The 27,076-nt window shown below is 36.7% G+C and overlaps 1 long non-coding RNA gene and 1 pseudogene across 2 annotated transcripts in view; one reads left to right on the plus strand and one right to left on the minus strand.

Annotated features, from left to right (window-relative positions):
• LOC149747966 (uncharacterized) overlaps positions 1-27,076 on the minus strand; it is a 298,930-nt gene that overhangs the window by 198,787 nt on the left and 73,067 nt on the right. The window lies entirely within an intron of this gene.
• LOC111176573 (protein FAM32A pseudogene) lies at positions 9,497-11,636 on the plus strand (annotated as a pseudogene).

Consider the following 27,076-nt stretch of genomic DNA (forward strand, 5'->3'; position numbering starts at 1 on the left):
AGAAAGTCAGACCTTCCTTGAGGCTATTGAGAAAATCCCAAACAAAAACCCTACAAAATCCCATTTACTCAAATTGCTTAAGGTGAAGAAATTCTTCAGATTCCTTAAGATATGTTAAAAAATAATCCAAGACTAAATTTTAATGTGTAGTTTGAAAAGCTACCAATACTGCTAAGAGATTTCTGGGTGACACATTTATTTTCTGATTCTGATTTTATTGTAAGAAGTTCTCTTAAAAATAAGAAGCAAACAGTAGGCATTAGGGATTTGGTACCTCCCTTTTTTTTGTTACATTTTTTATTTAATATAGCTAAGATGAAGAAAAGAAATTTGGTGAGACTTTAAATATAGTTGAAGTGAAGAAAAAATATATACACTAATTTGATGTCTCTGCCCTGGAATGTTCTAAAGAATACAGTGGAAGCAATATATCTTGAGTCTGAACTAGCAGAAACTACACATGAAGACTGAGTACATTATAGATCTGTAGACAAGGGAGATAAGATAGAATAAAAGAATGATTTTGAAGTTCCCTTCTAACTAAAGTTAATGCATCACTGGAACTTTAAAAGCAAGAATAAATCTCAGTAATTTATTGTCTTTTTAAAATAAGATTTTCAGGGACTTCCCTCGTGGTCCAGTGGTTAAGAATCTGCCTTCCAATGCAGGGGATGCAGGTTCCATCCCTGGTTGGGGAACTAAGATCCCACACGCCATGGGGCAACTAAACCCGCACGCCGCAACTACTGAGCCCCTGCGCTCTGGAGCCTGTGCGCCACAACGAAGAGCCCGCGTGCCACAACGAACAGCCCGCGTGCTACAACTGAGACCCAACACGGAGAAATAAATTTTAAAAATAAATAAAGATTTTCATTCTTTCACGAGTAAAAAAAATTGCAGCTGTAAAAGACTATGATGTACAATTTATATTGAGGGTAAAGAACCATGGTCCTAAACGTTAAGAAATTATCTCTTGCTCTTTCTTTGCCAAAGCAACTCTCTCAATAAATGTCTTTCCAATCAAGTGGTAGCAACCACAGAAGCTATGCCCATCTGCATTTGCTTTGTGAACTTGATGATTTGAAGAACGATGAAAGTATGATAACTCCATTAAGCTATCAGCCCAAACTGCTTTGCATGCAGCCCTGTGAATTATCCATTTCTTCACTGATCTCTCATTTTCAAATATTGGTGGGATCTGCTTAGGTGAAAAGGGTCCCAGAGGCATCACCTCTGCCCCTGCCTGCCCTGCCTCTCTTCATCCTGTAGTCTCATGACTACATGACACTCCAAACCTCATCTTGCTGGAGTCACAAGGTCATACTGACTGGCTTCTATGCAGTTCCAAACAATAGGTGTCTTTTAAAATACACTTTTTTCCTGATTTATAGTAATTTCAATATTATCACCAATATGCACTAACATTATTTATCTTTCTAAACTAAACTAGCACACCAGGTAAATGCCCCATCATGCCCGGAATTAACTTAACATTTGATTAGGCAGAACGAGCTTTCCCATCAGTACAATACTCAGCCATTAAGCAAAGCAACAGGTAGATAAAGACTGAGTTGATGGCTATATGATGGCTCATATTAAAGAACCAATATCAGCTACTGAACATTCACTATGTTCCATTCACTATGCTTATTTCACATCTCACAACCTCTGAGTTAGGTGCAATTGTTTTCCAAATTTTACATATAAGGAAACAGAAGCTTACAGAACCAAAAATGTACACTGCTAGAATCTGGATTTGAAGTCATGCCCTCTCGTACTCAGAGTTAATTTTAGATTTCCTCACACAGGAAGCTGTGCATGACAATGGTCCAAACACACCAAGAAGCCCAAGCTTGGCCCACCATGAAGCGATGACATAAAGAGGAAAGTATTGTTTTTTCCCAAAACCTGATGTGTCTAGGAGGGTATTACACAGGCAATTTTACCCAAATACCATTATGAAACAAAAGAAAAGCTAAAGAACATGGAAAGCTGGTACTCTTCAGGAATAATAATAACGAGGTAACACCCTTAAAGCCCCCAACTAAAGACCTTGCCTTTTTTTTCTCGTTAGGTTCCCATCTGTGTTCCTGCAGGCATGAAACTGGAAGAAGAGATATGCATTTGCAAATACCCTCACACCCAACAAACTCAAATTCCTTACCTGAATTCCCTAGAATGTCTCCTTTCTCAACCAACTTATTTTTATTTTGTTCTTTACTTGGTTCCATTGTATTCTGTACCAAAGCAATGTTTCCCAGCCTCCCTTTCAAGTCTCTAAATCTTGTTGCCTTTATTCAGTTTCTCTCACTGTATTGTACTGTTTTCATTGTTGTGGTCCATCTTACTCTTTCTAATTTCTTCTGTGGCTGTGAACATTATTAACATCCCTGCCCCGGCCCTGTGAATGTTATAAATCCTTCTGCCTACAGCATTTTTATTTTTCTGACTTTGTCTGGCATAGCTAAAGTAAATCCTATATTTACATAATAGATAACAGGTATATAATCTCTTGTGTGTATATTTGCCAAAGACATATGATAATTCATGGATTTATTTCAGATTGAGATTGTAGTGTTTATCCAGAATGTAGATTAATTGTATAGATTTACAGACATTTTTTTCTTCCATTTTTGTTGAGATGTAATTGACATACAGCACTGTATAAGTTTAAGGTGTAGAGCATAATGATTTGAATTACGTGGATCATGAAATTATTACCACAATACGTTTAATGAACATCCACTATCTCATGTAGATAAAAAATTAAATAGGAAAAAATTTTTCCTTGCATTGAGAACACTTGGGATTTACTCTCTTAACAACTTTCATATATTAACACACAGAAGTATTAATTATGTTTATCATGTTGTACATTACATCCCTAGTGCTTACTTATCTTAATGGGAAGTTTGTGCATTTTGACTGCCTTCATCCAAATCCACCCCCCAACCAACCCCCGCCTCTGGTAACCACAAATCTGATCTCTTTTTCTATGAGTTTGTTTGTTTTTGAAGTATATTTGTTTTTGAAGTATAACAATACTATGTTCCTGGTACACAAAGCAGTGATTCAATATTTCTATACATTTCAAAATTATCATCACAATTAAGTCTAGTTACCTACCATTTGTCAACTTACCAAGATATTACATAATTATTGATATATTCCCTATACTATACATTTCATACCTGTGACTCATTTATTTTGTAACTGGAAGTTTGTACCTCTTAATTTCCCTCACCTATTTCTCTTCTATCTCACCTCTGGCAACCATCAGTTTGTTCTCTGTATATATGAATCTTTCTGTTTTGTTACATTTCTTCATTTGTTTTGTTTTTTTAGATTCCACGTGTAAGTGAAATTACACCATATTTGTCTTTCTCTGACTTATTTCACTTAGCATAATATCCTTTAGGGTCCATCCATGTTGTTGCAAATGGCAATATTTCATTCTATTTCATGGCTGAGTAATATTCCATTTTATATAGACAACTTATTCTTTATCCATTCATCTACTACTGGAGCTTAGGTTGCTTCCATATCTTGACTATTATGAACATAGGGGAGCATATATCTTTACAAATTAATGTTTTCCTTTTCTTTGGATAAGTACCTAGGAGTGGAATTGTTGGGTCATAAGATAATTCTATTTTTAATTTTTTGAGGAACCTCACATTGTTTTCCATAGTGGCTGCACCAATTTACATTCCCACCAATAGTATTGGGTTATCCAAAAAGTTAGTTTGGTTAGTGAATACGTTGTTCAATAAAGTTCTTCGTGAAAATGAAAAATGTGTCTTTTTGTTTTACTTAGAACCAAATGGACTTTTTGGCCAACCCAATACATAAGGGTTCCTTTTTCTCCATATCCTCATCGACACTTGTTATTTGTTGTCTTTTTGATAATATCTATTCTGAAGGTGTGAGGTGATATCTCATTGTGGTTTAGATTTGCATTTCCTTGATGATTAGTAATGTTGAGCATGTTCTTTTCATGTGCCTGTTGGCCATCTGTATATCTTCTTTTGAAAATGTTCATATACTCTGCCAATTTTTTAATTAGGTTCTTTGGGTTTTTTTGATGTCAACTTGTATGAGTTCTCTGTATAATTGGGATATTAACCCCATGTCAGATATATCATTTACAAATATCTTTGACCATTCAGTAGGTGGCCTTTTTGTTTTCTTGATAGTTTCCTTCACTGTGCAAAAGTTTTTTAGTTTGATGTAGTCTCATTTCCATTTGTTTAATTTTGCTTTTGTTTCTTGCCTGAAGAGACATATCCAGAAAAATATTGCTAACTCCAGTGTCAAAGAGATTACTGCCTATTTTTCTTCTAGAAGTTTTGTGGTTTCAGGTCTTATATTTAAGTCTTTCATCCATTTTGAATTTATTTTTATACGTAGTATAAGAAAGTAGTCCAGTTTGATTCTTTTCATGTAGTTGTCAAGTTTTCCCAGCACCATTTATTGAAGAGGGTGTCTTTCCCCACTGTATATTCTTGTCTCCTTTGTCATAGATTAATTAACCATATAAGTGTGGGTTCATTTATGGGCTCTCTATTTTGTTCCACTGATCTATGTGTCTGTTTTTGTGCCAGTACCATACTGTTTTGATGACTGTACCTCATTTGTATAGTTTGAAATCAGGGAGTGTGATATCTCCAGTTATGCTCTTTCTCAAGATTGAGAAAATTACGGCTAATTGGGGTCTTTTGTGTTTCCATACAAATTTTAGAATTATTTGTTCTAGTTCTGTGAAAAATGCCATTGGTATTTTGATAGGAATTGCACCGAATCTGTAAATTACCTTGGGTAGTATGGTCATTTTAACAATATTAATTCTTCCAATCCATGAACATGTTATATCTTTCCATCTGGTTGTGTTGTCTTTAATTTCTTTCATCAGTGCCTTATAGTTTTCTGAGTACAGGTCTTTTACCTCCTTAGTTAGATTTATTCCTAGGTACTGTATTCTTTTTGATGCATTTACAAATGGGATTATTTCTTTAATTTCTCTTTCTGATAGTTCATTGTTAATGTATAGAAATGCAACAGATTTCTGTACATTAATTTTGTATCCTGCGAATTGACCAAATTCACTGATGAGTTCTAGTAGGTTTTTGGTGGTGTACTAAGAATTTTTAATGTATATTATCACGTCATCTTCAAACAGTAACAGTTTTACTTCTTCCTTTCCAATTTGGATGGCTTTTGTTTCTTTTTCTTGTCTGATTGGTGTGGCTAGGGCTTCCTATACTATGTTGAATAAACGTGGTGAGAATGGGCATCCTTGTCTTGTTCCTGATCTCAGAGGAAATGCTTTCAGCTTTTCACCATTGAGTATGATGTTAGCTGTAGGCTTCTCGTATATGGCTTTTATTATGTTGAGGTGTGGTCCTTCTATACTCACTTCCTTGAGAGTTTTTATCATAAATAGATGTTGAAGTTTTTGAAAAGCTTTTTCTGCATCTATTGAGATGATCATATAATTTTTTATTCTTCAATTTGTTAGTGTGGTGTGTCACACTGATTGATTTGTGGATATTGTACATCCTTACATCTGTAGGATAAATCCCACTTGATTATTCTGTATGATCCTTGTAATGTGCTGTTGAATTCACTTTGCTAGTATTTTGTTGAGGATTTTTGCATCTATATTCATCAGTGATATTGGCCTGTAATTTTCTTTTTTGTGTGTGATACCTTTGTCTGGTTTTGGTATCTGGGTGATGTTGGCCTTGAAGAATGAGTACGGGAGCATTCTTTCCCTTGCAATGTTTTAGAATAGTTTGAGAAGGATAGGTGTTAACTCTTCTTTATGTGTTTAGTAGAATTCACCTGTGATGTTGTCTGAGCCTGGACTTTGTTGGGAGTTTTTAATTACCAATTCAAAGTCTTTAATGGTAATTGGTCAGTTCATATTTTTTATTTCTTCCTGATTCAGTCTTGGGAGATTGTACATTTCTAGGAATGTGTCCATTTCTTCTAGGTTGTCCATTTTATTGTGTATAATTATTCATAGTAATCTCTTATTATCCTTTGTATTTCTGTGGTGTTGATTGTAACTTCTCCTTTTTCATTTCTGATTTTATTGATTTGGGCCCTCTCTATTTTTTTCTTGATGAGTCTGGCTAAAGGTTTGCCCATTTTTAAATTTTTTCAAAGAACCGGCTCTTAGTTTCATTGATCTTTTCTATTTTTTTAAGTCACTCTTTCATTTTTATTTCTGCTCTGATCTTTATGATTTCTTTCCTTATACTAACTTTGAGTCCTGTTTCTTCTTTTTTTTTTTTAGAAATTTAGTTGTAAGGTTAGGTTGTTTATTTGAGATTTTTCTTGTTTCCTGACATAGGCGTATATTGCTACATACATACCTCTTAGAGTCGCTTTTGCTGCATCCTACAGATTTTGAATCACTGCGTTTTTGTTTTCATTTGTCTTCAGGTGTTTCTCTTTTTTAAAATTTCTTCTTTGATTTCTTCAGCAACCCATTAGTTCTTTAGTGGCATATTATTTAGCCTCCATATGTTTGTGGTTTTTGCAGTTTTCTTCCTTGTAGTTGATTTCTATCCTCATAGTTCTGTGATTGGAAAAGATGTTAGATATGATTGCAATCTTCTTAAATTTACTGAGACTTGTTTTCTGGCCTAGGATGTGATTTATCCTGGAGAATGCTCCATGTATTGTACACTTGAAAAGAATGTGCATTCTGCTGCTTTTGGATGTAATGTTCTATATACATCTATTAAGTCCATGTGGTTTAATGTGTCACTTAAGACCAATGTTTCCCTATTGATTTTCTGTCTGGATGATCTGTCCATTGATATAAGTGTGGTGTTAAAGTCCCCTACTATTATTGTGTTACTGTCAATTTCTCCCTTTTTGTCTATTAATATTTGCTTTATGTGTATAGGTGCTCCTACATGGGGTGCACATATATTTACAATTGTTATATCTTCTTCTTGGATTGATCCCTTGATCGTTATGTAATGTCCTTATCTCTTGTTACAGTCTGTTTCAAAATCTATTTTGGCTGATATAAGTATTACTGCCTCGGCTTTCTTCTCATTTTCATTTGCATGGAATAACTTTTACATCCTCTCACTTTCAGTCTGTGCATGTCTTTAGATCTGAAGTGAGTTTCTGTAGGCATCATATATACAGGTCTTGTTTTTGGATCTATTCAGCCACTCCATACCTTTTGATTGGAGCATTTAGTCCATTTACATTTAAAGTACTTATTGATAGGTATGCATGTATTGCCATTTTGTTAACTGTTTTCTGGTTGTTTTTATAGTTCGTTTTTGTTCTTTCCTTCTTCTTTTACTCTTTTTCCTTGTGATTTGATGACTAGTGTTATTTTTGGATTCCTTTTTCTTTGATGTGTATGTTTCTATTTTTGATTCTGGTTTGTGGTTACCATGAAGTTTATATATATATCATGAAGTTTATATATATATCATGAAGTTTATATATATATATATATATATATATATATATACAGTTTATATGTGTTTATATATTTCAAGTTCCTGATCTCTTAAGTTTGAACGCATTTTACCAATCCTGCATTTGTATTCCCCCACCACCATGTTTACTGTTTTCGATGTCATATTTTACTTCTTTTTGTTTTGTGTATCCCTTAGCTAGTTATTGTGGATATAGATGATTTTATTACCTTTGTCTTTTAACATTCCTACTCACTTTATATGTGGTTGATCTACTACCTTTACTGAATATTTGCCTTTACCAAAGAGATTTTTCCTTATATAATTTTCATATTTCTATTTATAGTTTTTTCCACTTAGAGAAGTCCCTTTAACATTTCTTGTGAAGCTGGTTTCATAATGATGAACTCTTTTGGCTCTTGCATCTCTGTAACCTCTTGATCTCTCCTTCAGATATGAATGATAGCCTTGCTGGTAGAATATTCTTGTTTGTAGGTTTTTCCCTTTCAACATTTTAAATATATCGTGCCACTCCCTTCTGGCCTGCAGGGTTTCTGCTGCAAAGTCAGCTAATAGCCTTATGGGAGTCCACTGTACATAACAAGTTGCTTTTCTCTTGCTGCTTTTAATATTTTCTCTTTGTCTTAAATTTTTGCCATTTTAATTACAGTGTGTCTTAGTGTCATCCTCTTTGGGTTGATCTTGTTTGGGACTCCCTGTGCTTCCTGTGCTTGGATGTCTGTTTCTTTTCCCAGGTTAAGGAAGTTTTCATCTGTTATATCTTCAAATATGTTCTCTGCCATCTTCTCTCTTCTCTTTCTGGGACCCCTAATGTTAGTGCTAATATTAGTACACTTGATGTTGTTCCAGAGGTCTTTTAAAGTGCCCTCATTGAAAAAATGTTTTTCTTTTTTCTGTTCAGCTTGGGTGATTTCCACTACTCTGCCTTCCAGCTTGCTGATCTGTTCCTCTGTATTATTAATCTACTGTTGATTACTTCTAGTATAATTTTTATTTCAGTTATTGTATTCTTCATCTCTGTTTGGTTCTTTTTCATATTTTCTAATTTGTTGTTAGAAACTTCTGACTTCTCATCTGTTCTTCTCCCAAATTCTTTGAGCATCTCTATGATCATTACCTTGAATTCTTTATCAGGCAGATTGCTTATCTCCACTTCACTTAGTTCTTCTTCCATAGCTTTATCTTGTTCCTCTATCACTTTATTTTGCTTAATTCTCCATTTTTATTTTTATGTATTTGGTAGTCTGGCTACCTGATCTTGGAGAAGTGGCCTTATGTAGGAGATGTCCTATGGGGCTTAGCAGCACACTCCACTCTGGTCACCAGCATTACATGCTCTAGAGGCAACATCTATGTGGGCTGTGTGAGCCTTTCGTTGTGGTGGGCTCACTACTCTGGGCGTGCTGGTAGGCATGACTGACCCTCAGTCCAGTTAGTCAGCAGGCCTTGCTGAGTACAGAGGCTGCTGGTCACTGGTAAGCAGGGCCAGTTGCTGCCACAAGTGGCTGCTCATGGCCTGCAAAGTCCCAGTCCTAGTGCAGGCCCACTGGCGTATGAGGTCAGGTCATGAGGTGGCTGGCTGCAGCCCAGGGGTACAAAGCTGGTGTGGGCTTGCTGGTGGACAAGACCAGAGCCCAGGGTGTCCCAAGGCTGGTGCTCACAGGTCCTGGATCTGGTGTTGGCCCAGTGGTGGGTAGGGCCATGTCCTGGCAACTAATTGTGGGGCCCTGGGAGTCCAGGCTAGTGACTGCCCACTGGTGGGTGGAACCAGGTCCTGGGCCCTCTGGTGGATGGATCCAGGTCCCATGGAGGCTGGGGGTTCAGGGGGTCCTAAAGCAACTGCCCTGCTGGTGGTTGGGGCTGTGTCCTTGTCTGGCTAGCTCTTTGGCATGGGGTATCCCAGGACTGGTGCCAACTGGCTGGTTGGTGGAACTGGGTCCCAGCACGAATAAGATAGTGGGAGGATTCCAAAATGTCATTTGCCAGTACTAGTGTCCTTGTGGTAGAATAAATTCCCCAAAATGGCTGCTGCCAGTGTTTATGTCCCCAGGGTAAGTCCTAGTTGCCTCCTGCCTCTGCAAGAAGCTCTCCAAAATCAGCAAGTGGATTTGACCCAAGCTCTTTGCAAATGCTTGCTCCTGCCCTTGATCTCAGAGCATGTGAAAATTTGTGTGCACCATTTAAGAGTGGAGTTTCTGTTTCCTACAGTCCTCTGGCTCTCCCAAAAGTAAACCCTGCTGGTCATCAAAGCCAAACACTCTGAGGGCTCATCTTCTCAGTGCAGGACCCCTCAAGTGGGGAGCCAAGTGTGGGGCTCAGACTGCTAGCTCCTTGGGGAGAACCTCTACAATCGTAATTATCCTCCCACTTGTGGGTTGCCTACCTGGGGGTATGGGTCTGACTAATACCACATTTCTGCCCCTCCTACCCATCTCATTGTGGTTCCTTATTTATATCTATAGTTGTAGAAGATCTTTTCTAGTCTTCAGGTCCTTCTCATCAATAGTTTCTCTGTAAATAGTTATAATTTTGGTGTGCCTGTGGGAGGAGGTGAGCTCAGGGTCTCCCTACTCCACCATCTTGGCCACTCTTGATTCACTGACATTTAATTATACATCTAGCAATAATTTTTTTAAAGAATCACTAGAAAAAGAATTATATTAAATGATAAATATACAAAATCTCACATAATGGTGATAATTATGATTATAATTTATATTATCATTATCATCTTGAAATGATAATAAAGATGATGATGACAAATCTATGAACTAAATGTCATTATACTTATATACACACAAAAAAAACCTTATCTTCTTTAGGTGATGGTAAAAGAATAAGCCTTTGATGATGGTTAGACTGGAGTCATCTTACTAATATTATCTTTTTCACAACTCATACTTAGTTAATTTGAATTCACTATACTTCCAATGGATACATAAATAATAGGAAATAGGAAAAATACAACAAATGCCTTTAAAGATTATCAAGTATCAATATAATTCTCTATTGTCAACTTATACAAAACTGTAATTCCCATTATGACCTATATCATAGATAATCTTGGTTTACATTTACTTATATAACTACTGCTGTCAGGAGGCTCTGTTATTTTAATTTACGGAGTGTTAACAGGATTTTAAGATATTGTCCACATATGTTGAGTCATGCACAGTAAAGATAGAACAAAAGAGATGAGACATAAAAACCCAGGAGTAGGTGGGAGTATTAAGTCCTTGTTCCCTTTTTTTGTTTGTTTATGCAACTTTTTCCTGGATGACAGAGGAAGAAAGCATCACTATCCTTGATCAAAGAAGGAGGGGAGAAAAAGGAAGAAATTGTGGAGAAGGGGCCTCTGAAGCTGAAAGGCATTGCAGAGCTCGGAGTGACTAAGTGGAAGAAGAAAAAGAAGGACAAAGACTAGGTGAAACTCTTGGATGCGATGGGAACAAGCAAAAAGAACGAGGAGGAGAAGCGGTGCAGTCTGCACAAGTGGACACCGGCCCAGGCAGCCTTCGAGAAGATGCAGGAGAAGCGGCAAATCCTGGAGAAAGCATTTAATATGCACAAGCAGAGAGAAGAGGACTTCAACAGACACCTGGACACACTCACAGAGCACTATGACATTCCCAAAGTCAGCTGGACAAAGTAGCCTCCCCGCCTGGGGTATGGAGTGGCATCAAGGAGAAGCAGAAGGCAAAGTTGGGGTTATATTTGGTGCCTTTGGTATTTTCTAGAAACATTCTTTTACACACATCCTTGCATCTTCTGCTGAGACAGTGCTTTTCTAAGCTGTATGTCCTCATTCTGGAACTTGATTAAAGTAAGACTGTCCTTTTACTCTATTTTGATTTCTCAGTAGCACATAGAAGAGAAACCTTTTTAGTTTGGAAAGTGTATCCAGAGATTAAGTGCCATGGAAAACTGTTTTTACCCCCAAGTTGTATCTGACTCTTTGACAGCCAGTACACTTCTATATAAGTGCCATGGAAAAGTGTTTTTACCCCCCAGTTGTATCTGACTCTTTGACAGCCAGCCAGCTGGCTTTGCCTGGATGAAACTGACTCCAGAGGACAAGGAGCTAATGCCAGCGTGGCCTGCAGCATGTAGAACCCTCTAGGGCCCTGCACAGGCTGCCCTTCCAAGCTCCCTCTAGCTTGGGGCTCATGCTCTCCGATCCAGGGCCTGGGGAAGCCACTTGCAGCTTCATGGTCTTTAGACTGCCCCCTCAGCCTCCTGGCCAGTGAGACAACACAGCCTGGGAAACAGAACAACCACCTAAGGCAGGGATGGAACGTACACCTTGTCCCTTTCTAAACCTGTGGCCAGCGTGTAGCCTCTTCTCCCAATATCCTCATTCCAGACATGTCTAGTTGGTGTTGCCATGGCAGACATTGTCCATTCTTTGTAATGGAACCCAGACACAGCCTGCCATCTTACCCTCAACCCTGGGCTCCAAGCAGCCCCCTGTATTTATTCAGAGTTGGCATATAACGTGTTTGGTGCTCCTGGCCTAAGGACACCTCAAAGGTGATGGGACCAAGGCAGAGCCCCAAGCACAGACATATGTGGGTGTAGTTGAAAGGAAGGACTCAGGTTCCCGTGCTGGAGAGCCAGGATCTTTGAGGGCCTATGTGTACCCACCAGATGAGGATCAGATTGCATATGCTATTGGGAAAAAGTGTGTTGACATAGATGCTGACAGAATAAGAAAGGCAGAAAACAAAACCAATTGCTGGGTTTGGGACTATCATATGAGAAATGCAGAATAAAACAAACAAAAAAAAGTTATTAAAAAAAAAAAGAAAGAAATTCTGGCCAAAGTAAGGACATGTTAAAGAAATGGGAAAAATTGCCTTAATTCATCTATTATAACTCTAACTTTAGGAAGAATAAGAAAAGGATATTATTTTTGTGAGTCCCAGAAAAAAAAAAGTCTAAGAAATGAATTTGTGAATCAAACTTCTTAAGAAAATAAATTGAGTATGAAAAACTAAGATTGGCTTTGATGCTTGATCGATTGAATTTTACTGGTGCTCTCTTTTTACAGCAAATGATGTAACTGACATTAAAATACTGAATTAATATCCACCAGAAAAAACTATTAGAACTAATAAGTGAATTCAGTAAAGTTGTAGGATACAAAAATAATATACAGAAATCTGTTGCATTTCTATATACTAATAATGAACCATCACAAAGAGAAGTGAAGAAAAAAATCCCATTTACAATTGCATCCAAAAAAAAAATTCCTAGGAATTTAATTTAACCAAGAAGGTGAAAGACCTATACTCTGAAAACTAGGAGACTTTGAAGAAAGAAATTAAAGACAACACAAATAAACAGAAAAAAAAAAGTGCTCATGGACTGGAAGAAACAATATCATTAAAGTGTCCATACTCCTCAATCTACAGATTCAATGCAATCCCTATCAAAATACCAATGGCATTTTTCACAGAACTAAAACAAATAACCCTAAAATTTGTATGGGTCCACAAAGGACCCCAAATAGCCAAAACAATCTTAAGAAAGAAGATACCACATTCCCTGATTTTGAACTATAATACAAAGTTACAATAATCAAAACATTATGAAACTGGCACAAAAACAGACACATGGATCAATGAAACAGAATAGAGAGCTCAGAAATGAATCCACACTTATATGGTCAATTAATTTATGACAATGGAGGAAAGAATATCCAATGGGAAAAAGACGGTCTCTTCAATAAATGATGTTGGGAAAACTGGACGGCTACATTCAAAAAACTGAAACTGGACTTCTTTCTTACACCATATACAAAAATAAACTCAAAATGGATTAAAGACTGAAATGTGAGACCTGAAACCATAAAACTTCTAGAAGAAAATATAGGCAGTAATCTCTTTGACACTGGTCTTAGCAACATATTTTTGGATATGCCTCTTCAGGCAAGGGAAACAAAAGCAAAATTAAGCACATGGGACTACACCAAACTAAAAAGCTTTCACACAGGGAAGGAAACCAGCAACCAAAATGAAAGGCAATCTGCTGAACCAGAGAATACCTGCAAATGATATATCCAGTAAGCAGTTGATATCCAAAATACATAAAGGATTCACACAACTCAATATCAAAAAAACCAAACAACCTGATTTTAAAATGGGCACAGGACCTGAATAGACATTTTTCCAAGGGAAATATACAGATGGCCAACAGACACATGAAAATGTACTCAGAGTCACTAATCATCAGGGAAATGCAAATCAAAATCACAATGAGATACCACCTCACACCTATCAGGATGGCTATTATCAAAAAGACAAGAAACAACAAGTGTTAGTGAGGATGTGGAGAAAAGGGACCTCTCATGCACTGTTTGTAGGAATGTAAACTGGCGCAGTCACTATGGAAAAGGGTATAAAGTTTCCTAAAAAAAAAAATTAAAAATGAAACTACCATATGGTCCAGCAATTCCACTACTGGGTTTTCATCTGAAGAAATGAAAACACAATTTGAAAAGATATAGGTACCCCTATGTTCATTGCAGAACTATTTACAATAGCCAAGATATGGAAGCAACGTAAGTGTCCATTGATAGACGAATGGATAAAAATGTGGTATATATATACAATGGAATATTACTCAGCCATTACAATGATAAAATCTTGCCCTTTGCAGCAATATGGATGGCCCTAGAGGGTATTAGGTGAAGCGAAATAAGTTAGACAGAGAAAGACAAATACTGTATAATTTCACTTATACGTGGAATCTAAAAAGCAAAACAGATGAACAATCAAAACAAAACTGAAACAGACTCACATATATAGAGAACAAACAGGTGGTTACCAGAGGGGCAGGGGGTTGAGGGACAGATGAAATAGGTGAAGGAGATTAAGAGGTACAGACTTCCAGCTATAAAATAAATAAGTCACAGGGATGAAATGCATAGTAGAGGGAATATAGTCAATAATATTGTAACAACTTTGGTGACAGACAGGAACTAGATTTACTATTATCATTTCATAATATTTAAAAATATTGAATCACTACGTAATATACCTGAAACTAATGTAATATGTATATTAACTATAATCCAATTAAAAATAATAAAATAATTCATATTCACTTGCCATTAGTTCAGTCAAATAGCTCTGTTGGTAACTCTTATGATAAAGACAACTAATAATAAAATAATGATAGAATTGAGAAATACATACTGTGGTCCATGTATCATTTTTTCAATACTATAATAAGTGCTAGAGGTAGACTAAGATCCAGGATCCTGGAGCCAAACTGTATAGGTTCAAATACTGACTCTGTCACTTATTAGCTATGTGACCTTAGGCAATTTACCTAACTTCTCTGTGTCTCAATTTCCTCATTTTTTAATATGGATAATAATAGTATCTACCCCATAGGGTTTTTGTAAAGATTACATTAGTTAATAAATGTAAAAACTTAGGACAATGTCTTCCACATATTTGGCATTATTTAAGTATTTGCTGTTGTTCTTTGAAATTTATATTTGAAAAGATATGTGACTGATCGTGACGTTCAGTGATTGATCATGACATTCATTTCTGGTTTTAATAATACTTATAAAACTAGGAATAGAAAAAAAGTGGTCTTAACTTGAAGGACTGGTTAAGAATGCTCTGGTGGAAAGTAACAGAAAACTCTGTGAATGGTGGTTTAAGCTATAATAACATTTTTGTATATATTTTACAAGAATTTCAGAAGCAGACAGTCTCAGAACTGGGTCAGTGAGCTAAAAATATAACTCGGGACTCAGGCTCATTCCAGCCCTGTGTTTTGACCATGCTTAGCTGTCAGCTCTTCATTCTCATGCTGGTTGCTTATTATTAGGAGGGCTGCCACAGCTCTAGGCTTCAAGACTGGATGTAGGAAAAGGAGAACTGCCAACAAGCTCTGCACTCACACACGCACTGATACCTAACCCTTAAGAGGATTCAAATGATCTCTCTCTTAAGATGCCAGCAGACTTCCCCTTAACAGAGCAAGTAAGTAACTGGCTCTCCAGCATCCATAGCTAGAGGTTACAGAATGGCTTTGAGGGTATCCACTAGCACTTTCTGTTACTTTGATGAAGACAAGCTATCAGAAACCAACAACAAATGTCACACATAAGATGTGACTCTTGACGAATTCTGCTTAAAGCTCAGAACAAGAAAAGTCTGCTTATTCACACCTATTATTCAATGTTTGTATGGATGCCCTAGCCAGTGGTCATAAACCAAGAAAATCAAAGACAATCAATTGAAAATTTTAGATTTAAATTGAAATAAAGGGACTTCCTTGGAAGTCCAGTGGTTAAGAATCCACCTTCCAACGCAGGGGACGCCAGTTCGCTCCCTGGTCAGGGAACTAAGATCCCACATGCCATGGGGCAACTAAGCCCACGCACCACAACTACTGAGCTGGCGTGCTCTAGAGCCCGCACGCCACAACTAGAGAGAAGCCTGCGTGCCACAATGAAGAGCCCGTGTGCTGCAACTGAGACCAGATGCAGCCAAATAAATTAAATAAATACTTTAAAAAAATGAAATAAAATTAAAATTCAGTTCCTCAGTTTCACTAACAACATTTCAAGTGACCAGTGGCCTCATGTCACTAGTGGCTACCATACTGGACAACACAGAGAACATTTCCATCATCTCCGAAAGTTTGATTTGACAGTGCTGCAGTTCAGAGGGAAAGTTGTCAGTACCCACAAACCTTTAAAATGTGAACGTTAGTTGAATGCACAATTGCACTACTGACAATAATTTGTCCTGCCGAAGTGCACACAAAACTGTGTGTATAAAATTGTAATATTATTAGCAGTACTCCCACACTGGAAGTGATATGTGTCCATCAGCAGAGGGGGGATTTAATAAATTATACTACATTCAGATTATAACATATTATGCAGATATTTGAAAAAATGATACAGATCTATATATACTCACAAGGAAGGATGCTTGCCATATATTGCTGAGTGAATCAAGCAAGTTACACCCATACACTACGATCCCATTTTGATTTCAAATATATTGTATGTAAATTTGTATAAAATTGTATACATATAATTGCACATGTTTCAGGACCAGGACTATGGGGAAGTGAGTGAGATGTCTAGGGCACAAAATTCTCAGTATCTCTGTGAATTTTAGACCCTAGGTGCCTCACTTACCATACCCTAGTCCTGGCCCTGATATGTTTGCATGTATATAGAAAAATCTTTGCGAATAATCACACATGAGTAAAGGAGTAGTTTCATTTTAACATTTTTCACTTCTATATTATTTGATTTTTTAAGGAAGGATGTGACTTGAAGCAAGTTGTTTATTAAAGCCTATACCTAAGGGAACAGTAGAGACGAAAACATCAGTGAAAGACCTGCTCTAGTCTGGGGCCTGTTACAGACTAGCAACATGTTAATATTTGAGCTGGTTTTCATGTTGAGTTCCACATAATTTCTGAAGATTTTCATTCGACCCTTTGAACAGAGGAAACACTACCAGCATTTTTATTATATAAACAATCATGTTTGCTTCTATTTGTATTTTTTCACGCTATATTCTCAATGCTTATTAGTAATAGCTCTTCCATACCACAGTTTCTGTATAATTACCATGTAATCAGCCGAGCAAAATTTTAATGACTTTTTAACAACACAGAATGTGGTCAGTCATTTGCCGAATTATTACAGTAGCTCAAGTCGCTGGTCTATGTATCAATACCAAAAATGCTGCTAATCATGGAGTTTCCAACATGAATTGAGTGGCTTCAGTCTTTTTCATTCAATGTCTATTTATAATTTCTTCTGATCACTGTTCATGCCTTTGTTGTGTTTTTTCAATTTTTGAGCTTTCAATGATTATTTTAAATGAGACTTGATAACCTTATTTTTTCAGGAGAGCATACTTGCTGTAACCTGTTACCTTTCGTAATTAAAGCTAACAATGGGTTTAGCTTTGTTTTAGTATGTATATTTTTCACAGAAGATAAAGAGTAGGAAGTGTGCCCTGTGTTTACACTGACAGTGAAATGACACAATCCTTCCAATATTTATATATTATCTCCATATGGTGTGAAATATTTCCATTGTGTTTTGCTGTTTTTCAAAGATGGGATGAAGAGTTCCTTTTCTGTTTTGAAACCTTTCAAATCTGCCCATAAAAAGTCCAACCCATAATTCCACAAACATTCAGATTCACAATTATAAGTTAGTAAATGACTAAAATAAATAACAAAACATATTTCAAAGTACCAATCACCTGGGTTTTATTTTTCCCAAGTGTAATTTTTAAAGACAAATGCAGTGTCCTCAAATCCTCTGCTGTGATGCCAGCATTTCACAACAGTCAGTTTATGGAAGAGTTAAAGCTATCTATGTCAGCCAGCTGTTTGGGCTCCATGATGTCCATTTTTCCTCATGACTACATCAACTTTGTAACGGGAAAATACTGATAGTTACTTAGATATTAAAGTTAATTTATGATTAACTATAATTTTAACCAAAGTTCCACTTCAACAGGGTTAGTGTTTATTATTTCTTTAAAGAGTAAACAAGATAGATTAATATCTTAATATTATATAAACAGACTCATGTATTTGGATGCATATGTTTGTAAATTTTAGCTACATTTCCTAGTTGAAGGAAGAGCAAAGACACTTTTAAAGAAAAAGAATTAACTGTTTTTTAAATTAGTAATCATGGGGCTTCCCTGGTGGCACAGTGGTTAAGAATCTGCCTGCCAATGCAGGGGACATGGGTTCAATCCCTGGTCCAGGAAGATCCCACATTTCACGGAGCAACTAAGCCTGTGCACCACAACTACTGAGCTTGCTCTCTAGAGCCCACAAGCCACAACTACTGAGCCCACGTGCCACAACTACTGAAGCCCGCGCACCTAGAGCCCGTGCTCTGCAACGAGAGAAGCCACCACAATGAGAAGCCCGCGCACAGCAACGAAGACCCAATGCAGCCAAAAAATAAATAAATAAAAAATTTTAAAAACAATTAGTAATCACATTCTATTTCACTCCGGAGGTTCTTTTAGGCTGGATTAAACTGCATGAAAAACGGTATTGATTTGGTTCCTAATATTCACAGTTGCCCTTGAGAAACTGAAATCTTTTAAGATCCTTCAGCAGTCCAATATTCACTTCCATTTTTATAATCACATGGAGCACCTGTCAATAACCTTTACCAAACATTTTAGATGTTTCCCTCTGGACCTCAGTTTACATACTTATATATTTAAAATTAGAAAGTTGAAAGAAGTAATCTCTAGAGTCCTAACATTCTATAATCCTCTCTAAATTTTGAAATGGTCTAATAAAAATATATTCTTGCTTTGTGTGCTGTTTGATGTGCATACATTTTTTTCTTTTAAAATTTCTGCCTAATTATCACGTTTCTCTGACACTTCTAAAATAGCTACTTATTGCTACCACTATCTGAATTACGTGTATTAATAAGATAACTTATTTGTAAGGGACGGAACATACTATCATGTTAGCTGAAGCAGAAGCAAAAATGATGACTCACATATCTGGGAGATTCAAGGGCTTTGGGTAGAACAGAATCCAAGTGTTCAAATATCCTCAGGTATTTGCTTCTCTCCATGTCTAAGCTCTTCTTCGTTTTTGGTTTATTTCCAGGCATATATTTTATGTGTAACATTAAAAATAATTACCATTAGCTTCCTTCATCTTTACATCCCATGAATTCAGCAACCCCATTGTTGCAACAGTGCATATCTTTCCTGGCAGCTCCAGAAGCCCTGAGATGAACTCTAATTGGCCTGACTTGGGTCAGGTAGCCAAATCTGAAGCAATCCCAGTTGCCAAGAGGATTTGAATTCTCATTGGCCAGGCCTGGAACATGTACCCCGTCCCTGATGTCAAGTATATAGTCACCTGATTGGAACCATGTGGACTCAGAGTGGAGGGGTGATCCCCAAAAGGACAGCCGTGTTATATTTAAGAAGAAGGAACACTGAGCAAGCAAAACACCAGGTGTCCACTGTGCTAACTCCTGATAGCATTCCATCAACCTGAGTCCCTAAACAACACACTCTAGTATTCAATCTATTTGTGCAGCTGTTAATGCAGCTGAGTCCAGAATGTTTACTTTATGGCATTGACTTGATATTTTCCATAGTACGGTACCTTACATGCAGTGATGAAACATTAAGAAAACAAGTATGGAATTTAATATGATAATAACTAGATCAGCAAACATTATTCTCTTGTTCACTTTCCAAGTTCTAAGACTTGAGTCCCAGTAAATTTCCTACTCATTCTCAACTTGCTTTATTACTAAGCTTTTCAAAAGACAAACACTGTTTAGTATACTCGCTACCATATTCTCGTCAAGGATCTTCTTTATGGAATCTACGTATAGCATCTACCTACTTATAATAAAATCCTTATATTATTATCAACTAAAGAGCCTTGTATAAGGCCCAGGACTTGGCAGCTAGAGTCTAATGTGCTTAGCACTTCCTTAAAAATTGACTTGGGGCAACTGGACCTTCTGAGTAAGTTTCTTTTTAAAATATCTGAAATTGTCAGTAAGAAAAACAAATTTAGCACCCTGATTCAAAGTCATACTTGTACTTTCCCTAGGCATTTTAATTGTATATAATTGATCATCTTCATGATTTATCCAAAATATTTTTACTATAAGGTAATAAGTTCTTTAGAGAACTCTTCACCTAAGTGTGTCTCCTCAGACAAGATCTACTGCATTTGTGAACAGTATCATTTCAGATGCAAATGAGAATAGATTGGAGTCTAATGTGACTCACAGAGCCAGATATTCTGAGCCTCCAAATAATTTTATGTTGATTAAGCAACACTGGATACCTTTATGCCATTAGGGGACTAATTTACCATGCTTTTCAGCATAAACAACAATTAACATTTTTTTCCCCTCTTTCTTTATTTTTTTAAAGAGCATGACATTTATTTCTCCTGGCAGTTAACCAGGTCCTGAGTGGGTGAATTTTTGCTTCTTAGGGTAAATTATGCAAAGGCATTCAATAAGTCAATGGTTCTAATTTGAAATATTTGTAGTGCTGGATAAAAGCCAGCCACCTCCTTTTCATGGAACTGTAATACTTTTAGGGAAGCCATGGTAACAGCCATCATTTGCTTTTAAATATATATCTTTTTAATGTTTGGTTATAAAGATTGCAGGGAGACCTGATCCACTGATTATGGAGAAGGCTCTTGGGGCCTTCCAATGGGGGAAATCATAGCAGAATTCATTGCATGAGGGAAAATCTAATGGCAATAGCCAGAAAGCAACCATGATCCCTTCTCCGGGGGAATAAGAGGAAATTGTTGCTGAGAGAGACTAAAGTACCGATGGACTCACTCTTCAAGCAAAACTACAGGTCGTGGGCAGCGGGGCATGCTTTGATTTTCCAGCGTATCCCTAGTTTTCTCCTTCGGTGGGATCTTCTTAGATGCCACATATCCTGGGTGTGGCATCCACGGTCAGGGTGACTGATCCAGGTAGTGGGAAGTAAGAAAGGGCAGAAATGTTCCATTTTGCAGACTGGCTAGACAGGATCTGATTCCAGTGGGCAGCAGCTCAGAGTGTGACCTGGGAATCCATCCACAGTGAAACGATGAAAGAGCAAATAGAATGCTTTTGAGATGGACTTCTGGGCCAGACGGACCTAAGCTCCAAGGTTGGCTTTACAACTCACCAACCTAGCTGAGTGACTAGGGAAGTTGTCTTGCGTTTCCACGCCCCTCTTTCCTCATCTAGAAAGCGAAGATAATAATAGTATCGTCTTGTAGCAGTATTGTATGTTCCTGGCATATAATTAAGTATTCAGTCTAGAGTAGGGATAGAACAGTAGCCCAATGGACTGACAGTGATGTTGGGGAAGCTGACTGACAGGGAAGGCGAGGAGTAGAAGAAGGAAATGGAGTGTCCCTTTATTGGAGTCAGCCACACTGTCACAGCAGTCAGGGAACGGGCATCTGTCCACACCCACACTGGGCAGCCTGTTAGCCATCTTCCTAAAAATGGAATGTGTGGTTGCAGTACCAGAACCACACGTACCACCGAACCAACTTCAAGAGTCCTACAGCAAAGCTTAATCATGGTTAACAAAATAAGTAAGCTTTCTTGTTTGAAAATAATTTCCCTAATCATCTGGTCTGTCTCCCTTTCACTAGGCAGAGTTCAATTTAAACATCCCAAAATATATAATGACTTTAATTTCAAGTATTTGTAGAGAAATAATTTTAATAAATTAAAATTAATAATTTTCTATGAATAAAATCTATTAATAAACTATTTCAGCAGCTCACAATCTTTACCTCAAAAAGATTAAAAAATCTGATTGGCTATATAGTGACCATTTCCAGTGCGTGATGACATTCTGTCTCTAATGATCAGTTCTTAGTCATTCTGAAGGGTTTACTTCCAGATCAGTACATCAAATCCTTAATGGAAAAAAAAATCTAATATTATGAGAAGTTAAAGAGTTCCACATAAAATATCATATTTAGAGCATTCATATTTGAAACTGTGGATGTGGATTTAAGTTCCAACTTCCCGCTACAGTTCAGATTTACTCTCATAAAAGACAGTCTCCAGTACTCCCCTCCATCACATCTCTTGCTTTCATTGTCCTCAGCCTGGCTGCACATTAGACTCACCCAGAGAGCATGTTAAAAATGTCTGAGGCTGGGGTCCCACCCCCAGAAATTCTGGGGTGTGACTTGCCATCGGTTTGCTCCTTAAAATTCTCAGGTGATTCTAGCACCGTTGAGAGCCACTGCTTTCTGTGGAATTATATATGCAAAGGCAGGAAGTACTCTTTTCTCTTTCTTTTGTCCTTAAGTTTCACAACTTAGTCATTTTTTTAAAAGATTATGATATGAACATTATCTCTTTAATTAAGAGTACTTAGATGATTGCATAATGAGTCCGTCTTTTCGTTTGAGTGATTTAGAGAGGAATGATAAAGTGTCTCCTACAGTTACTATGAAACAGTCTCATAAATTGTATTTTTAAATTATTGAAACTATGTTCACCAGCTAATGAACTTTTTTTTGCTATAAACTAAGCAGAAAACAATTTCTATAAAAGTAATTAATGAGCCTTTTCACCTTCCATAGAGATATGTCTTCTCTATTTCTAACAAGGTTACCACCAGTCTCCCAGGCATCTATGCCTTGAACCTTGCGTCTCTACTGCGGTGCCTTGTAGAGAGCAAAAAAGGAGCTCCGTTTATTTTCAGTTTATAAATAAAATAACCCATTTGGTGGTGGAGGTTTGGGTAATTGATGCCTCTTTCTGCTTCACAATGACCTTCATCTGTGATCCTATTTGTGCAACTCTGTCCCTGCTGTCTCTGGGGCTGTCTGGGTTCCTGCCTCTCCATGCTGTTCCCTGGCCCTTCATTTAATAAATATTCCTGAGGCACTTAATATGTGCCAGGCACTATTTAAATCTGTGGGCCTGTGGCAGTAAGCAAGGCAGGCCAGAAGAGCCAGTTCTCTTGTGGAGATTACATTCCAGAAGGAGAGACAGAGAATAGAGAACAAATAAATAAATAAGAAAATGTACTCTGTGCAGTGCAGAGAATATTGCAATCTCATGTTCCATGGAACACACTTTGGGAAATTCTGGTCTATTATGTGCATCTAAGAAAAGTTTCCCCCTCCCTGGTTATCACAAACTCTAAAATGACTGATTTATTTTCTCCCAAGAAAACTTTCATTTCCCCTTACTGGCAAACTCCTATAGAATTAGGTCTAGCTTAACAGTTTCCAGAATTTCATCTGTTGAAAGCTCACTCTGAGTATTTCATCTTGAAGCTCAGTAGAGGAATGTTGAGAAGCATATGGCCATAACATTGCAAATGAATTTACTCTTGCTTCGGAACTCCTAATATACTGATTTTTTTCCTCTTGTTTCTTTGTCCTTTTCTGTTGGCTTTGACTCTAAATTTTCTTCATATTTTAGTTCTTACAGTGATCAAAGATGAGATTGTCCAGCTCCTTCCATTAACTTGGTTATTCTTTCTCTTCACTCAGCTCCTGAATTTAGTTTTTCCCCAGGGCTGTTTACTCTACTCTTCTCAAGTTTTGTTGACAGACCTGGTGACTCCCCAGTAACAGGACTAAGCAAAAACGTATGCCACTTTCAACTCTGTTGGCACAGTAATTATTTAACAAACATTTATTGACCATCTGCTGTGTTCTAAGATCCATATGATACAGGAGGGTTACAAAGATGAACAAGATATGGCCCCTCTTCTAAAGTTAAGAGTTCTGTGGAAGAGTCAGGTACTTAAGCCAACACAGGATAAGGTCTGTGGTCAGTGGGCTAAACAGAAACTATTAAAGTGGAGAATCATAACACATAAAAAACTGAAGTGTATATTTTTAACTTAGACCTTTAAATATACATTCACTCATCCAACTTTAACACAGAGGGTCAAGTCCTTTTGTTCGATTGCTGATTGGAATTTTGCATTGTCTTTTTTGTGGAGCCATAACACATCATCTATCATTTCTATTTTCAGCTTATCTAAAATAGAGTAAAAATGTAACAACACTATAGAAGTATTGGAGTCCTAAAATCATGTAGACTTTTGTGATACTTTTCCCAGTCTTTTACAGTTGTCTTGTTCAAAATCTATTCTGACAGCACTTGTTTTAACATCTTATTTTTATAGTCTTTTGAAAGCATTCAAATAAGTTTACAAGAAATAATAACTCTTTCACTCCACACTTAAAATCTCATCAGTTTAGTATTTAATTAAATTACATGTTTTAAAATATCAAGTATAATGGACATAATCAGGTTTGAATACACACACAACTGAGTCTTGTTAAGCACACACCCCACTTGGAGAGAGGCAAAGGCATGAGTACAAGAAAGGGAGACCCCCAGCTGGGAGCATCCAGTGCGCCTTCAGTATCAAATAGTATATTTTCCAGACAGCAGGGAATTCTCTGGTTAATCTGGTAAATTGCTTAAGAGGTTTACTCATATTATATGACTGCAATACAATATAAATGGTTTAATAAAAGCTACGCAAAATGTTATGTTTTATCTTAAAAGGGTCCTTCCCTGTTACCCAGCATAAATGTTAATTTGGAACTTTTTCTTTTTAGGGGGTGTCTTTGATCATTTTAACTTACCTTTGGAATAAGCAATAGAATTGCACACTTCAAAATTTCTAAAGTAAAAAAAAAAAAAAAAAAAAAAAAGCTAAAAGTATCTCTGCTATTCCTGTTCCCCAGCCACCAGCCCTCTTTCCCAGAGGCAGCCAATGTTACCAGTTCCTCCTGTGTCCCTATAGAGGTCTTTAAAATAAGTATTAAAATGCATCCAACACATAATCATATACATTTTCTTTTCCTTTTTATAAAAATACAAAATGTTAGCATACTGGCTCTGCCACTTCAAGGATATTTTGACATTTTCCTTCACTCTCTGGGAGTCAGAATTTTCATCAAGAAAGTCAAGAACTTGTCAGATGCTCTGTATTTGGCTGACTAAGGCTTCCAGCATATGGCCAGATTATATCCCCATTACTACTATATCTTGATTCTCTGCCAGTTTTGTAAAATATATCAAGAACACATCATCTGTTTCCTCGGTAAAGTCAGTTCATCACTTCTGCTTCTTTCATCCACTTATAAGGTATATATTTTATGGATATCCTTAAAGGTGTATTTTCTTGACATATCATACTATTATACATTCCCTCCTATCAGATTTTTAGTAATTATTTATTTGGTGCATGAGATAAACTGTTTCATAAAAATATTTCCAACAAGTCTTAGTACTTCCCATATGTGTATACATTTTGCAACGTGCATTCGTTTTATTTACAATCCATGTGCTTTACATGTGTTTTGGTATTTGAATTTCTAAGTAATATTTTAAGTCTTTTAAAATTATTTTCTCATGTGAATCACTGAGAAGCTCCCTCAGTCTTGTTTTTCTTTCCATATTCTATCTTTTCTCCTCCAAAGAAATCAGCATCATGGCTTTATCTGGGAATTGATTTTGTTTTCTCTACATTTTCAATGTAGAACCTTCTTGAACAGGTCAGCTAACCTCTGGGAAAACATGTTTGTTCTTCCCCATTTTGCAATATGCATCTCACTCTAGCCAACAGCCTATCTTTCCAGGATATTAAGTCATGATACAGGTATCTAAGCCCATTTCATCAATACTAACTGCATTGCCAGTAGTTCCCTTCCCAGAGATTCCTTTATCTTTCACATGTCCTACTCCAATGAAAAAGAAACAATGGAAACATGACCTACACTCCACTAGTTTCCTGCCTAAAAATTCAGTCCCTAAAGATGTTTCCCTCTTCTTTTGCTAGTGTCTTTGTTCTGTTCAAGAATGAACAACTTGCCAACTTGCCAGATTTGTTAATTAATTCATTAATTTACCCAACAGATATTTGTTTAGTAGCCAGGGGCTGAGTTGTTAAAATTTAACTTATTAAAGTTTATAGTAATTTATTACTGTATGTCCATAGTATCTATAATTTTAATTGGTAAGTATTACATAAAAGTATGTTACAAAATATGTGGGAGTATACGGGTGGCCCAACAGGCACATGAAAAGATGCTCAACATCACTAGTTATTAGAAAAATGCAAATCAAAACTACAACAAAGTACCACTTCACACCGGTCAGAATAGCCATCATGAAGAAGTCTACAAATAATAAATGCTGGAGAGGGTGTGGAGAAAACGGAACGCTCCTACACTGTTGTTAGGAATGTAAATTCGTGCAGCCGCTATGGAGAACAGTATGGAGGCTCCTTAAAAAACTAAAAATAGAGTTACCATAAGATCTAGCAATCCCACTCCTGGGCATATATCTGGAGAAAACTATAATTTGAAAAGATACATGCACCCCACTGTTCATAGCAGCACTATCTACAATAGCCAAGACGTGGAAGCAACCTAAATGCCCATCGACAGATGAATGGATAAAGAAGATGTGATATATATATATATATATATATATATATACACACACACACACACACATATATATATATATAAAAATACACATACACATTGGAATATTACTCAACCTTAAAAAAGAATGAAATAATGCCATTTGCAGCAACATGGATGGACCTAGAGATTATCATAGTAAATGAAGACAGAGAAAGACAAATACCATATATCACTTATATGTGGAATCTAAAAAATGGTACAAATGAACTTATTTACAGAACAGAAATAGACTCACAGATATAGAAAACAAACTTATGGTTACCAAAGGGGAAGGGGGGAGGGATAATTGGGAATTTGGGATTAACATATACACATTACTATATGTAAAATAGATAACCAACAAGGACTTAACTGTATAGCACAGGGAACTATATTAAATACCTTGTAATAACCTATAATAGAAAAGAATCTGAAAAATAGTAATATATATATATATATGTGAACTGAATCACTTTGCTGTACACCTGAAACACTGTAAATCAACAATACTTCAAATTAAAAAAAAGATATGGGAACAGCAAGGAAGAAGACACTAACTTTGGTGGGTAGCAGAGTAGTGGAAGCAAGTTAGAAGGCTT

This window comes from Delphinapterus leucas, chromosome 11, assembly GCF_059928025.1.
Source record: "Delphinapterus leucas isolate spDelLeu-1000000601 "Yukka" chromosome 11, BTC_Dleu_Yukka2, whole genome shotgun sequence".
Taxonomy (NCBI): Eukaryota; Metazoa; Chordata; class Mammalia; order Artiodactyla; family Monodontidae; genus Delphinapterus; species Delphinapterus leucas.